The following is a 15,112-nucleotide window of genomic DNA, read 5'->3' as shown; positions in this document are numbered from 1 at the left end:
CTGTGGCCTTGGGGCAAAACCAGGACAGTGGGAAAGACAGGTTGGTTGAGGCATTTGAGTCCAGAGTCTGTGCTAACAATCACCTGAAACCATCTTAGTGGGTGAGGACTGGTCTTTCAAAAGATTCTCATTTTAATAGAATATAAAGAATAGACAATACCAATTGGGATAAAACATCCACAAATCATTTATCAGGCAAGAGGTTGATCTCCAAAACATATAAAGAACTTATGTAACTCGACAAAACAAACAAACAAACAAACAAACAACCCGATGAAAAAACGGGCAGAGGAAATGAACAGACATTTTTCCAAGGAAGATATACAGATGGCCAACAGACACATGAAAAGATGCTCAGCATCACTAATTATTAGGGAAATACAAATAAAACTACAATGAAATATCACCTTACACCAGTCAGAATGGCTATGATTACCAGGACAAAAACCAACAAATGTTGGAGAGGATGTGGAGAAAATAGAATCCTTATACACTGCTGGTGGTAATGCAAACTGGTGCAGCTACTATGGAGATCAGTATGAAGATTTCTCAAAAAAATTAAAAATAGAAACACCATATGATCCAGCTATCCCGCTACTGGGTATTTATCCAAAGAAATTGAAATCAATGGCCCAAAGAGATTTATGCACCCCTATGTTCACTGCAGCCCAATTCACAATAGCCAGGATGTGGAAACAACCCAAGAGCCCTTCTAAAGATGAATGGATAAAGAAGATGTGGTATATATATACAATGGAATACTACTCAGCCATAAAAAGGACAAAATTGTCCCATTTGCAACAATATGGATGGACCTGGAGAGTGTGATTTTAAGCGAAATAAGCCAGAGACATAAAGACAAAATACTGCATGATTTCACTCATATGTGGGAGATGACAAATACATGGATAAAAAAAACAGATCAGTGGTTACCAGAAGGGAAAAGGGTAGGGGTGGGGTGGGCGAAAGGGACAAAGAGGCACATATGTATGGTGATGGATAAAAATTAGACTACTGGGGATGAGCATGATGAAGTGTCTTCAGGAATTGATAAACAATAATGTACACCCGAAATTACACAATGTTAGAAACCATTATAATCCCAATAAATTTACTTAAAAAAAAAAGGATAGACGAAACAGAATAGGGAGTGTCAGAGCAAAACACATGAAGAGAAGCTTTTCTTTCATCAAATAAGCATACACACATATCTAGTCTACATATAGCTATAAAGACATAATAGGAACATATGTGCATATACACGTGCCTAGGTGCATTCTCCCGTGGCATGTCCACACACGTGTCTAGCAGCACATATCAGCTACAAATGTGTTCTAGATGTAGATACAGACTCCCGCAGTGGGCAGAGATGTACAATGTATTTCTTACTAGGAAGGAGGATAAATGAGTGAAAATCCCTGCACTGAGCACGCAATAGGAGGTCACCATAAACCCGGAGGAGCATCCTGAAGCCCCGACAGCTGCTCAGCCTCGTCAGCACAAACGCGATCCCGAAAAGAAATGGTTCGCAGAGTCCGGCTGGCTAGTGCCGAGACCCCACGGGAAGGGGGCTTCTCCTGTGACCCCCTCGGCCCTGGGCGCCGCAGCCCCCATCCAGCCCCTCCCCGGGACGGCAGCCCTTCTCGGCCAGGGTAGACGAGGACCCTCCCGAGGGAGGCCGGAGGGCTGCCCCGCCGAGGGTGGTCGAGGACCCCAGAGAGTCCCTCCCGGCTCCTGTCATCAGCCCTTGGCGTCCCCCGGCTTAGTGGCCCGAAGTGACCTCCAGAGACTTCCCCGGGGGTCTCAGGGGAGTGAGGGCCTCGGGTCCACAGAGGGAAGATCCTGGGACCTGCCAGGGCTCAAGCTGAGGACCCCGAGGGAGGACACAAGGGGACCGCACAGAAACACGCCCCTGCTTTCAGCGCTGGGAGGCCCCAGGGTGCCATCACCAGAGGTGGCCTTTCCTGCCTTGGGCATCCAGGTCTGAGAGAGACTGGGGACTGGTCAAAGTGTTATAGGCTTTTAATTAATACCAGCCCTGATATCACTTCCTCTACATTAAACCCGGTGTATATGGGGTTAAAACCAAAAGCACTCATCCCCTTTCCCTGCTGATTTAGTCACACTCATGTGTAAATATCTGTTTCTTTAATCCTTGACTAGCTGAGCTTTAGGACCAAATAGAAGCTGCAAATTGTTAAAGCCCACGTGGCCTCACACTGGGCTCACACTAAAATTTTGGCTAACACTGGGTCTTTGAAGTTTATTACAGGGAAACTGATGTCCAGAGAATATCCCAAAACTAAAGCTTCCCAGGCCCCATCTCCTCGGGTTCCTGGCTCTAGAATCCACCATCCACCATGGAAGCAGACAACCAAGGGCAGCCATCTGCGGATTCCCTTATCTCACAGGCTCCCCCTCCCTGCAAGGTGATTAAGGCTGATGGGAAAGTTCTGACCAGCAAGGTCACAGGCTCCACCCTCCCTACAAGCAGCATACCTTTAAAAACCCTGTAGCTATTTCTTAAGGGAGAGCCAGCAGTTCCTGAGGCACTAGCCAGCTGTGAGTTCCCTTTACCTGGTAAAGAAAGTAAAGCTGTTTTTCTTTTTCAACCAAGACTCTGTTCTCATTATTTGGATTGGCACCAGGTCCAGAGACCAAATTTTCGATAACAACTTGGTGACCCACATGGGACTCTTGGGTGGTCTCTGCTGAGACCCCCTCAGTTTGATTGGACGCTCCCAAGTCAATCTCCATGCCTGCCCCAAGTGGGGAAGTGGAGGGTTGGAGAAAAGCTCAGAGAGGAGAGATAGCTGAGGACCAGTGTTTACTTGGCTGGACTCCACCCCAGGTCCAATCCAGGTCTGCTCCCTTGGCCAGACTCAGCGGAATGCCTTGGACAGCCAGAGAGACTGCTCCAGCAGCTGCAGAAGCCAGTTTTGCTTCGGGGTCCTTCCCTCCTGCTCCCTCCCCTTGGCAGTGCTTTGGATCTTGGTTACCAGGGAAACTGGTACCTTGGGGAAAAAGAAAGCAGCAAAAAGAGAAGTCAGGATGCCCAGGCCAGATTTTGGTAAGTCCCTAGGTGTGCACACTGAGGTCCCTTGTCCTTGCTCATTTGGGAAGATCTGCGGGGCAGGTCTTCATTTGTTGGGTGCCGCCAAGTGTAGGACAGGGACTAAGCTGGGACTGGAAGCATCTTGGTTTGGGTTTTGGTTTGGTTTGGTTTTGGTTTCTGTGTTCTGGCTTCTATTTGGTGGCTGAGGGTTTTTGGGAAAGTGCACTTGTTTGGTCTCTGGTGGTTGTTTGTCTGTTTGTCTGCCCTTTTAAAATTGTTAACATGATAGGCACCACATCTATTCCACCTAAGAGACCCTTGGGGAAGATTTTGGCTGACTGGTCAACCTGTAGTTATAAGCCAATGACAAAAAAATATGGTATTTTATTGTAACACCACCTGGCCGATGTGTGTCTTGGAAAGTGAGGAAAGATGGCCATTGAATGGAACTTTAAATTATAACACTATCTTGCAGTTGGAGTAGTTTTGTGAGAGGTCTGGAAAATGGGATAAGATTCCATACGTGCAGGCTCTTACGCAGTTGCGTAATCAGGAAGGTGACTGGCCAGGGACCAAGCTGATGGTCCAAAGAAAGCGAAGCCTCCAGCAGTCAAAGATGCTCAGACACCAGAAGAAAAACTTAATGAGGACATGGCTGCCCTAAGTGTGTTGAATCCTTTTAATACTAATCTCAATGTGACACAGCCGCCAATCGCAAGTGCCCCAGACATTAGAAGGAAGCTCAATAAGGTCAAAGGGGCCATAGCCATGAGTTCTGGTCAATTGCTGGAAATTGCTTTGAAAGTCGATAACGTTCAAGAGGAGCATGAGCCAAGCCAGTCAAGGTGCTTTACACAGCTCCCCCAGATGGGAGAAACAGAAAAGGGGATCCAAAGCCAGGGAGGAATTACACCAAAAATTAGAGAAAAATCAATGTGCCTATTGCAAATAAGAGGGGCACTGGAAAAACAAGTGCCCTAAGTTGGAAAAAGGCATCAAAGAGAAAAAGTGCGATCCTCCAAAGAAGCTCATGACCTCTCAAGTCCAAGACTCAGAGGGGGAAGATGACAATTGATGGGGCCCAGGGTTCCTTGCCATGCTGGCGGCTCCCATTCCAATAGCCCTCCATGAGCCCCAGGTGCCAATGACAGTGGGGACACAATAGGCTGACACTCTAGTGGATCCTGGTGCCACTTATTCAGTGTTAAACTGCAAGGTGACATCATTAAGTAATTCCTTGGTTACCATTGGAGTCACTGGTGAAATGCAACCGAGACCCATGCTGCAACCGCTGGAATGCAACTTGGAGAAACAAAAGCTGAAACAGCTTTTTGTATATACTAGATTGTCCCATTCCCTTCCTTGGGCAAGATTTGCTTTGTAAACTGAATGCTCAGATAACTTTCTTACCAACAAAGAAGCAGCTCCACCTACAGGTGCCACTGGAAAATACACTCAGACTACAGGCCCTCCTGGGGAAAAAAAAAATGGCCATAAGAATGCCCTCACCAAAAATCTAGCATCTTAAGTGTCTTCTCCACAAATATGAATAAAAAAGGCTTAAAACAAAATTTGGATTCATAACTAGGGAGCTTTGTACTACTATGCCTGATTCATGGCTGTAATTTTAAAAACAATAACTATGGAAACTCTGTGTATATATGTCTATATGTATGCTATATATGTGTGACATTTTACCTCTGGATGGTATAGCCAAAATTAAAAGCTCTGTTTAATTAGCTTAAAGTAAACATATATATAAATTCTAAATGTAATAAAAAACTAGTCCAAAGGTGTTTCAGGTTAAGATGATATAAAATGATCTTTGGTAAATAAGAACTTGTTTAAGTTTGTTGGTTTAGTTGAAATAAACATGTTTTGAGAGTTATCAACATTGGATGTGATACAAACGTTATCTCTGTTACAAAATTTATCAGCAAAAAGTAACAACTTAGAATAATAGCTGATTTTGTCTAATGGCTCATAAAGATTTCATTGGTAATCTGAACATAATTGTTAAAAATACATAATTAAAATAAATAAGAGTTTTGGGATCCGATAGTTATGTTTTGCAGTATATATACTTGAAAAACAGCTTCCAGAATCTTTTTGAACAACTTAAAACTTTAAAATTTTGCTAAATTAAATGATAGAATTCTATTGAGTATCTAGGTCATTTTCACATAAGGTAAAATATTAGAAATTGATTACTAAGCATAGATTTGTCTGCCTTTGGTTTCTTATCCCAGAGAAACTGAAAGGTGATTAGGTTTATTGATAAACATGTTTTATGTATGCTGCAAAATTTTCTATGAGAAAGCACATATTTCTAAAAAGCCTGTATACAAGGAAAGTAAAACGTATGTTTCAAGTAAAAAAAGGTATAAAGAATGGAGATATTTTTGTTTGTTTTGTTAAGAAAGATAAATTTGTCCTAAAGTACTAGAAAAGAAAAAAAGGGAAGGCATGGAGAAAATTCTGAGTGTAAGAAGTAAGTGACAGAAGGTTTGTGGAAGTAAAATTCTGAAGAGTTTTATGCATGGTCAAGTTGGCTGAGATATAAATAAATTAAATTAAATAGATGAGTTTCAACATCAAGGGTAAGCTGGTGCAAAATTAAAATTTGGCATTCTCTCTCTTAAAAGGATAATCTTCTCAAACTTTTGGTCTGTTCTTGATAGGTTATAAAAGATTTTTCTTTATTTTTGAGTAATTTTTGACAAGCTCTCTGCCTAAAAATATTCAAATCCAGAATAAAGGCTTTCTTTTGACCTGGAGGAGGAGGGAGAGTTTCTCTGGGGATTTTCAGAGGGCCCCTGGGACTTCTCAGAGAGCTTTACTCTCTTCCTTTAAGGAGGGAAATACTAAACTAATTAGGCTTATTTGGTATGTTAGAATACATGAGAAACATTTCAAATAAGTAATAATAAATTTTCTTAGATGGTATGATGTGGATAAATGTTATTGATATAAAAGTTTAAAAATTATATAAAATTCCTAAAATTCTGATCTGTCTTGGTTATCAGTTGTAATTCTGGTTATTATCTCAAAGTGTTATATGTCACAGATATGGTTGAGTATCTTTGTCATTTGCCATTTTTGAATGTTTTGTTATTTCCAGACAATAATTGTTTTACTCTGATGTTTTTACAGATGTATTTCATCTTCAGAAAAATTCATGGAAAGGACTCTGACACTTGCTCTAAAATGTGAGTTTCTGATAACCTTTCAGGTTGTGAAACTAAACTGGGTAAAAAAAATTACAGAAATGTAACTGAAAAAATGATGGACTCATAAAATCACCAACAGAAGACCAAGAGTTGGTTACATGAAACTAAATGAACTGATAAAAATATTTATAATTTTTATTAATTTTGTTTAAAATATTACTAAATTTTAATGTTTTGTTTTTTCAGATTTAAGGAAATCTTTTTCTCTTAAGAAACTATAACATCACAATTTTCAAGCAAGATTGAAGCATTTATCTTCTTCTCCCTATCTTATCCCTCCAGAATTAAAAAGCTCTTGATAAGCAAGTATTCTTATTTTCATGGCAATACAGTTCAATAAGAATCTGTTCTTCTCATAACAGGACACAATTGGAAACATTGGTTATAATACCACCAAGGCTTTGACTGGGATGTCATATTTGAGAAAAACATACAGGCTCAGATATGGCCAGACAGCTCTTGAGGAATGAAGGTTGACTTTCTGGAACAATTCCACTTGGAAACATTGACCTGGTACTTGCTTCTGTGGTTCCCAGTAACCAGGTAAGGTTGAGTAAAGAATGTCGCTCCCTCTTCCAGGTGCAATGAACCCCAGGATACTTTGGGGGACCTCACAAATAGAGGAATGCACCCAAATCTGTAGGTATTGCAGGCAGAGTCTGATGACAAGTCCTTGGTCTGGCTTTCCTGGCCTAAAGAGGCCTTTAAAGTTGAATCTGAGATTCCTTATAAAAAATTCCAGCAAAGCAGCTTTAAAAAAAGACATATATATAGGGGCCAGCCCGGTGGCGCAGTGGTTAAGTTTGCACATTCCGCTTCTCGGCGGCCCGGGGTTCGCTGGTTCGGATCCTGGGTACGGACATGGCACCGCTTGGCAGCCATGCTGTGGTAGGTGTCCCACGTATAAAGTAGAGGAAGATGGGCACGGATGTTAGCTCAGAGCCAGGCTTCCTCAGCAAAAAGAGGAGGACTGGCAGTAGTTAGCTGAGGGCTAATCTTCCTCAAAAACAAAACAAAACAAAACAAAAACAAAAACAAAAAAAGACATATATAATCAATTTCTATTCTAGATCTACTTATGTAAATAATTGGGCCAAGTTATTAATACTAGACTTACTTTGTAAACCAATAAGTCTTAACTTAGCTATCTTTTATAAAAATTGAGGGTGATTTTAGAGAGAAAAAATTATGTTTCAATGAAAACTATAATACACATTTCTGAATGTTGGATTCTGGTTATGTTAATTGCCTTCGAGGTTTTTGTTATATCTGTTAACTGGACTGCATCCTGAATTCTTCTAATCTCCTGAAATATCTGGCCCTAGGGAGTGCTTGGTGATCCCATGAACGACTGACCTCTCCCCCGTTCCTTCCCTCACGGATCCACCCCTAGTCGCGATCACAGTCTTTAGCAGAGGGAGCAAAGTTCTCTCTTAACCCGTTCCAGCTCCTCCGAGGGGGGCTCCAGACTCTCCGCCTTCCAGCTTGTGGCTTCGAGTCTCTCTGACGTTTGTGTGTTGTTTGTATGTCCTCTGTTGGAGTATGGATGCCCCTTTTCGTTGTATGTTGGAGGGGAGAGAGTCCTGGGCAAGTTCACTCTGCCGTGATGTGGATGTCACTCTCTGGCCACATTCTTGCTGAGAAAACTTGGAATGGAGTAGTTGGCTACCAAGGGTGGCACTGTGGGAGTGGTTCACCTCTGGTGCAGGCAATATGGGGGGCATCATTTGCAGAGAATTGTATAATCCAACTTGTACTTTTGACTTAACCATAGAGTCACACGCAGGTGTAAGAAATAATGCAAATACATCCCGTGTACCCTTTAGCCAGGTTCCCCTAATGATAACATCTTGCAAAACCGTAGTACAGTATCATGATGGAGATGCTGACGGCAATTCGGTCAAGATACAGCACATTTCCATCACTGCAAGGATCCCACATGTTGCCCTCTTATAGACACATCCACTTCCTTCCCACAGCCACCTCCTCCTCTGTACCCCTGGCAACCACCAACCTGTTCTTCATTAATACGTGTAGAAGTCTAGAAGGAATGAGGGAAATAGAGAATCCCCATTAGGGAAACACCACGATTCAGTGGCCAGAAAACCCTCCCAACCTCCACTTCTTCCCTCAAGGTTTCCTCTTTTACTGAACCTGGCAGCTTCCTGGGGTACGTGCTCCACCTGTTGGCAGAGACTGCCAGCTCTTCCCTGAAACGTGAAGGCTCCTTTTCTCCCTGAGCACGAAGGTAGACTCCATTTCCCATCTTGCCTTGCAGTCGAGTGTGGCCATGCGGCTGAGTCCCAGCCAATCAGACTGAGTGGAAGTTAAGTGTGCCATGTCCTGGCCAAGGGTTAAGAAGTTTCCATACCTCCTTCACTCTTGCTTTCCTCTTCTGTCACCTGGATGCAGATGATGAGTCACCAGGGCTTCCTGGCAGAGCCTCAAGACAGACAGAGCCTGGGACAGATCACTAAATGGAGCATGGCTCCCGTGCAGGAACACCCAATTTTGACTGTTCCTGGAATGAAAAATGAACTTCTATTGGGTTTACACCATTTCACATGCCGTGGTGCCTTTGTTGCCTTGGCTTGGCCTACCCTCAACCAAGACAGCCCAAAGCCCTGTCAAGGGCCAGCTGTTTTGTCTCCCACCACCTCACCCTCTCACACACTAGGGCCTGGAGTAGGGGTGGGTGTGCCCCTTGCTTCTCATTGCCTCTTCCACACTGTTCCTCCTCCTCCTTTCTACAGGCCCCTGGTTCCTGAAAAGGACACGGTTATCAGAATATACTCCCTGCTGCCCTCCTATCACCACCACCCATCTTCAGCACTGTGTAGAATATCTGGGTCATTGTCTTCTTCACCACTACAACTGCTGCCTTTCTTCTGGGCAACTGCAACAGCTGTAGAGGCGATCCAGCTGTAAAAACACCTTTGCCAAGGTGATCCACCTCTGCAAACACCCCCAACACTGGTAAACCTAATTAGCAACTTTCTCCACGATGGCACCTGAGCAGATGAAAGTCCCCATTTCAAGGAAAAAATACACCTCTGACAAGTTTAGGACTGCTTCAAATATGTGAACACAAAGCCCAGCAACCCCAGAAAACCTACTCACTGCTCTAGTGAATTCACTTCCTCACGGTGAGAGGGAGTATTTCAAACCTTTCTCTCTCCTTGAGTCTCCAGCGCACATTGCCCTCCACCTCTGCCTGATGACTTTGCCACATATTTCATAAGGGAAAGGGAAGCTATCGACGGCACTTCTCTTTTCCTCCCACCAATGATCCCACCAAGATATCTATGTTCTCTGTCCCTAATCCTCTGGCAGGGGAACAAGCTTCCTGCAAGAGTCCTATTTCAGATCCTAAAGTTCAGTCTTTCTCAAGGACTTTTCTCTTGAAATTCTCCCCTTTCTCCTGCATCATCTAATCTCCACTCTCTACTGGATCATGCTTGCTCGTATACAAGGTGCCTTGATATCACCTTTCGAAATCAAAAAAACCTTCATTGGAGACTTCTGGTTTCTGCTCTAGCATGTAAAGAGCTTGGAAGTCATCACCCCTGTCCTCATAAAAAGAGAAAAGCTGAACAAATTGGAAATCAACAATTCTTCTCAGATTCGTCAGAGAATTGAGGTCACAGGGCAAACTGCTGTCCCTCAAATTGGAGAGACGGAGAGGCAGATGCAGAGAATTACAGCTTACCAGAACAGAAGCCGCCTTTGGAGCCAGTAACGGGGTAGAACATTTAAGTCGGAATTGAAGAATTACTGGAGCTTCAGTGTGGACAAGCTTAGAAGTTAAAAATTCTAGGGGGATGGGAGCACAGTCTTTGTTCGTTTTTGTGGTTTCTTTTTTTTTAACTTTATCAAGGTATAATTTACATACCATGAAACTCACCCGTTTAAAATGTACAATTCATCGATTGTTAGTAAATATACTACGTCATGCAACCATCATCACAGTCCAGTTTTAGAACATTTCCATCACCTAATAAGATCACTTGTGGCCGCTTACAGTTAATCTGTGTTTGGAGCCCACTACCAGGCAACCACTAATCTACTTTCCATCTCTGATGAAATTCCATGTAAAAGGGATCGTGTCACATGGCTCATTTGGTTGATCCATGCTGTACCATTTACCTGCAGCTCTTTCCCTTTTATCTCTAACTAGTATTCCATTGCAAGGATACGTGAAAACCATTTTAAATTTTGATGAAGTGCAATTTATTGATTTTTTTTTCTTTCGTGGATTGTCCTTTGGTGCTGCATTTAAGAAAGCATTGTCATGGTCATGAAGAGTTCCTCCTATGATTTAATTCTTGTGTATGGTCTGAGATAATGGTGTAAATTCATATTTATGTAGGTGGATATGCAATCTTCCCAGCATCATTTGCTGAAAAGACTATCCTTTTCCCATGGAACTGGCATCGTAACACCTTTTTAAAAATCTGCCAATACATGAGCTTATTTATGGACTCTAAATTCTGTTACACCGATCTGTATGTCTGTCCTTATACCAAAACTATGCTGTCATGATTGCTATATCATTATTTTAGGTTCGGAAATCAGGAAGTGAATGTCCTCCCACTTTTTTTTTTCCAAAAAGTTTGTGGCTATTCTGTGCCTTTTGCATTTTAATACAAATTTTAGAATCAGCTTGTCAATTTCTACATAAAAGTCGGCTGGGATTTTGAGAGGGTTTGTGTAGAATCCGTAGACCGAATTGGAGAGAAGTAGCCTCTTAGCAACATTACATCTCCTGACTCATGCACACAGCGCATCTCTCACTGTTAGTTTTTTTAACTGCTCTCAGCAACGTTCTGTAGTTTTCAGCGTATAAGTCGTGCCCTTCTTTTGTTAGCCTTCTTCCTAAGTATTTTATTCGTTTCGATCCTATCGCAAATGGAATGGTTTTCTTAATTTTACTTTGGGAATATTTATTGCTAGTATATAGAAACGCAATTGATTTTTTAAAATATTGACCCTGTATCCTACAACCTTGATGAGCTCATTTAATAATTCTGGTAGTTTTTTGGGTGGTTTCCGTAGGATTTTCCATAGACAGGATCATGTTGTCTACAAGCAAAATCAGTTTCACTTTTTTTCTTCAGAAGTGTATTTACAGTAACCATTTAAATTTCACCAGCTGCCATTTAAATTTCACCCCTGCATGATATGGGGTTTCTAGCCTCTTGACAACATGACCTGGTTATTTCTTAGAATTCCCAGAGCTGCCTCATGTGTGCTCACCAATAGTGCTCCAGTGAACTTTACACTTGCTCCCTGGTCCAGACCATGGGAAGCCACAGGAGAGCAGTGCCCACAGAGGAACCTGTGGCCAGTGCATCCTGGGATTGGTGGTGTCGTGCAGGTGTTGACTACAAGGCTCTGTTTCTTGCAACTGTACCCCAAAACCCCAAAACTGGAAGTTTTTGGCCACTTGTCCCTTCAAGTCAAGAGGTGGCACTTAAATTTCAAAAGCAAGGTAATCATAACTATTGCAACATGCAGCAAAGTTGAAGTAGCATCCAGGGGGTCTGACCTGCAGAGAGGTATAGAGATCGTTAGTAGAACACAGTGTTCTGAGGGTCAGGCTATCTGGACAGTCGGCAAGTATGTTGCTTAATGTCTTTAATCAAAAGAAATGAAGGATGAGTGAGCAAGAGGCTAGGGCAAACTGTTCCAATAAAAAGTCACGATTTCTTCCCCAGTTTCCAGACCTGAGCCAATTCTCAGACACAGAATCCAATGACTGAAGAAAAGGTGGGGTCCCTATGAGGAAAGACCCTGCAACACCATGGCAAGTTTACATAGTAATGGTTCCCCAAGTCTATCCTCCAAAGAGACCTGTGTCCATTCACCTCGGTACTTCAAGAGTGGGGAAAGAGGAAATAGCCAAAGCTGTCGAGTACTGCTGGAAACAGGATCTGCACTGACACTGATACCCAGTACCTGAAGCTTCATCAGTGCCCCCTGCTAGAGTGGAAGCATAGGTGGACCAGGTACGCATGGAGTTCTGGCCTAGGTCTGACCTAGAGTGCTCATTCCTCCAATCTCCAAATGTGTAATTAAAACATACATGCTTGATAACGGGCACAAGCCCCAGTTGAGTCCGTGGCCATCAGTGTAAGAGCCATCAGAGTGGAGAAAGCCAAGCGCACTCCCTGCACCTTGACCATGATACTAAATAAGAAACCATATCTCATCTGGGGAGATGGCAAACATTAATGGCTACCTTACGACCTAAAGGATGAAGCGATGGTGGTCCTCATCGTAGCTCCTCAACAGTCTGGCCCCTACTAAAACCTGATGGAACCTAGGGGATGACCATGGACTACTGCAAACTCAATTGCAACTGCGTTACCAGATTTGTTATCTTTGCTAGAACAGATCACCATAGCCTGCAGCCACTGATCATCATGAGCCAGGTTCTGTTAGACCCACACTTCCAACAGGAATCCATCAAAAGATGGAAGTGGTGTGCCTGCGATGAGAAACAAGCAGAGCCACAGACCACAAGCAGGTGACCTAAACCCCAATATCATCTGCAAATGTTGCCCCAGCATCTCTCCCTTAGATCATTCCTATAGATTAATGGGCCAGGGAGTTCTCTTGCAACCAGCTGCTGAAGGAGTAGAAATGCTGAGCTTAGATAATGGATGACTTGGCTGGATTTAGGGTGCAAGCTGAAACTGGACTCCCGTTGCAGTACTACCTTCATCACGTATGACCATGAAAGACAATAGTGGGTGGAAATACGCCCGGTGGGCAGAACTTCAGACGATGCATCTAGTGATCCACTTTGGATGGATAAAGGAAGGGGCCCAGGCTAAGAACATACATGGACTTATGGACGATGGAAAATGGATTGGCCAGCTGGTCAGGGACCTAGAATGAGAAGTATCAGAAGAATGCAACAAGCAGGTTTAAGGAAAAGGCATTATTGACAGACGTATGGGAAGGGACACTAAATAGGAAGATGTTTGCATCACATCTTAATGCTCACAAAAGCATCACCACAGGAGAGGCACTAACCAATCAAGAAGACAGACTGACCTGACTAATCGACATCAGCCAGCCATTGTCATTGGCCACATCAGTACCGCACAATGGTCTCATGTGTGGAGGAGCCACGGTGGCAAGAATGGATGCTATGTCTGAATTCAACAGCATACACTCCTACCCACCAGGGCAGACTAGCTACCACTGATGCCAAATGTTTATCGTGCCAGCAACAGAGACCAATGCTGAATTCCCCAGTATGGCACCCTCCCTGGAGGAGACCAAGGAGCCGCTTATGGCTACCTGATTACATCAGGTCACTTCCATCCTCGAGAGGGGTGAGCTTCACCTGTCCTGGAATTGGTACACATTCCGGGTATGGCTCTGACTTTCCTACGTGCAGTATCTTGTCTGGCACCCCTAACGGAGGGCTTGCAGAATGTTGGGTTGACTGACACGGGATATTTCACATGATCACCTGGGACCAAGAGACCCACTTAGAACAAACGAGGTGCTCAGACGGCACATGACCATGAGACCCAAAATTGCTCTCTCGACTCGCACCATCCAGAAGCTGCAGGTCTTCTCAAGCAACGGAATGGCCGGCCGCTTCAGAATACAAACAAGGTGCAAATTTGGAGATGTTAGCCTGTGAGGATGGGGTGTCATCCTCCAGGGTACTATATACACTCTAATTCTGTTATCGTTATCTGCCACCAATAGATAAAATACATGATCCACGAACAAGGGCTACAGTGACCCCACTTCCTCTCAATCCCTGTGACCTACATGGGCATTTGTGCTTCCTGTCCCGCGAGTTTAGGTTCTGTAGGTCTACACCTGTGCTGTCCAATGCGGGAGCCACTAGCCACACACCGCTAGTTACATTTAGGCTTAAATTATTTAAATTTATTTTAAATTAAAAGTTCAGGCCCTTGGTCACACTAATCACATTTCAGTACTCAATAGCCACATGTGCCTGTGGTTACCGGATGGAACAGTGCTGGCTGCACATGTTGGTTCCCAAAGTGAGAATGCTTCCACCAGGAGACACAGTAAGAGTCCCATTGAACTCCAAGCCAGGCTTCCCTCCTGGGCACTTTGGGCTCCTCATGCTACGGGACCAGCAGGCACAGAGAGCAGTCACCATGCTGGCAGGGGTAATGGACCCTGATCATAAGGATTGGGCGGAATGGGAACAGAGAAGGATACGTTTAGTACTCAGGTGATTCACTTGACTGTGTCTTGGTATTGCTGCCCAATTTCTCTGGTGAACGGACAAGTGCAAGTGCCACAGCCTGACGAGGGCATTAGAACCCTCAGGGGCAGAAGTCCGCATTCCTTCACCAGGCGAGCCACTGAAAACAGCAGAGGGGCTGGCTGAGACTAAAGGGACTCCAGAATGGAGAGTAGACAGGAGAGAGGGATCACGAGTTGTGGAGTAGAAGCCTGACGCAACAGAGGGTCCACTATCCTTTCTCATGTGAGCCTCTTTAGAGAGAGACCAACCAGAATCCTCAAGGAGCTGTTCTCAAATGAGGTGAACTTTCTGTATGTAGGTAGCAGATTTAATGCACGGGGTGCATTATCGTGGATGGTGTGGTACCACCCAGACCTCCTCTGGGACCAGCTGCTGAGGGTGGGGGAATGATGCCTCACAGCCAAGGTCTTCTGCAGAATCGCCTTCTGTTGAAGGCAACTGCCTCCTTGGGCTCAGCTCCCTTCGAAAGACTAGTCGAGGGATCAATGAGGGGAGGATACAAAGGCCTGACCCCCTTGCTTTGATTAGCCTTATCTCTGCAGGGCCTCCCCAGTCGAT

General features: G+C 43.9%; 1 long non-coding RNA gene across 1 annotated transcript; it reads left to right on the top strand.

Annotated features, from left to right (window-relative positions):
* The first annotated feature begins 2,541 nt into the window (after positions 1 to 2,541).
* On the top strand, positions 2,542 to 14,605 carry LOC138921885 (uncharacterized). The gene is made up of 4 exons (XR_011434846.1): positions 2,542 to 3,070; positions 6,209 to 6,264; positions 6,648 to 6,828; positions 9,039 to 14,605. It is a non-coding gene; the product is annotated as an uncharacterized lncRNA (long non-coding RNA).
* Positions 14,606 to 15,112: the final 507 nt, after the last annotated feature.

Source organism: Equus caballus, chromosome X (genome assembly GCF_041296265.1).
Source record: "Equus caballus isolate H_3958 breed thoroughbred chromosome X, TB-T2T, whole genome shotgun sequence".
Lineage (NCBI taxonomy): Eukaryota > Metazoa > Chordata > Mammalia > Perissodactyla > Equidae > Equus > Equus caballus.
This window is presented reverse-complemented; position numbering and strand designations above follow the sequence as displayed.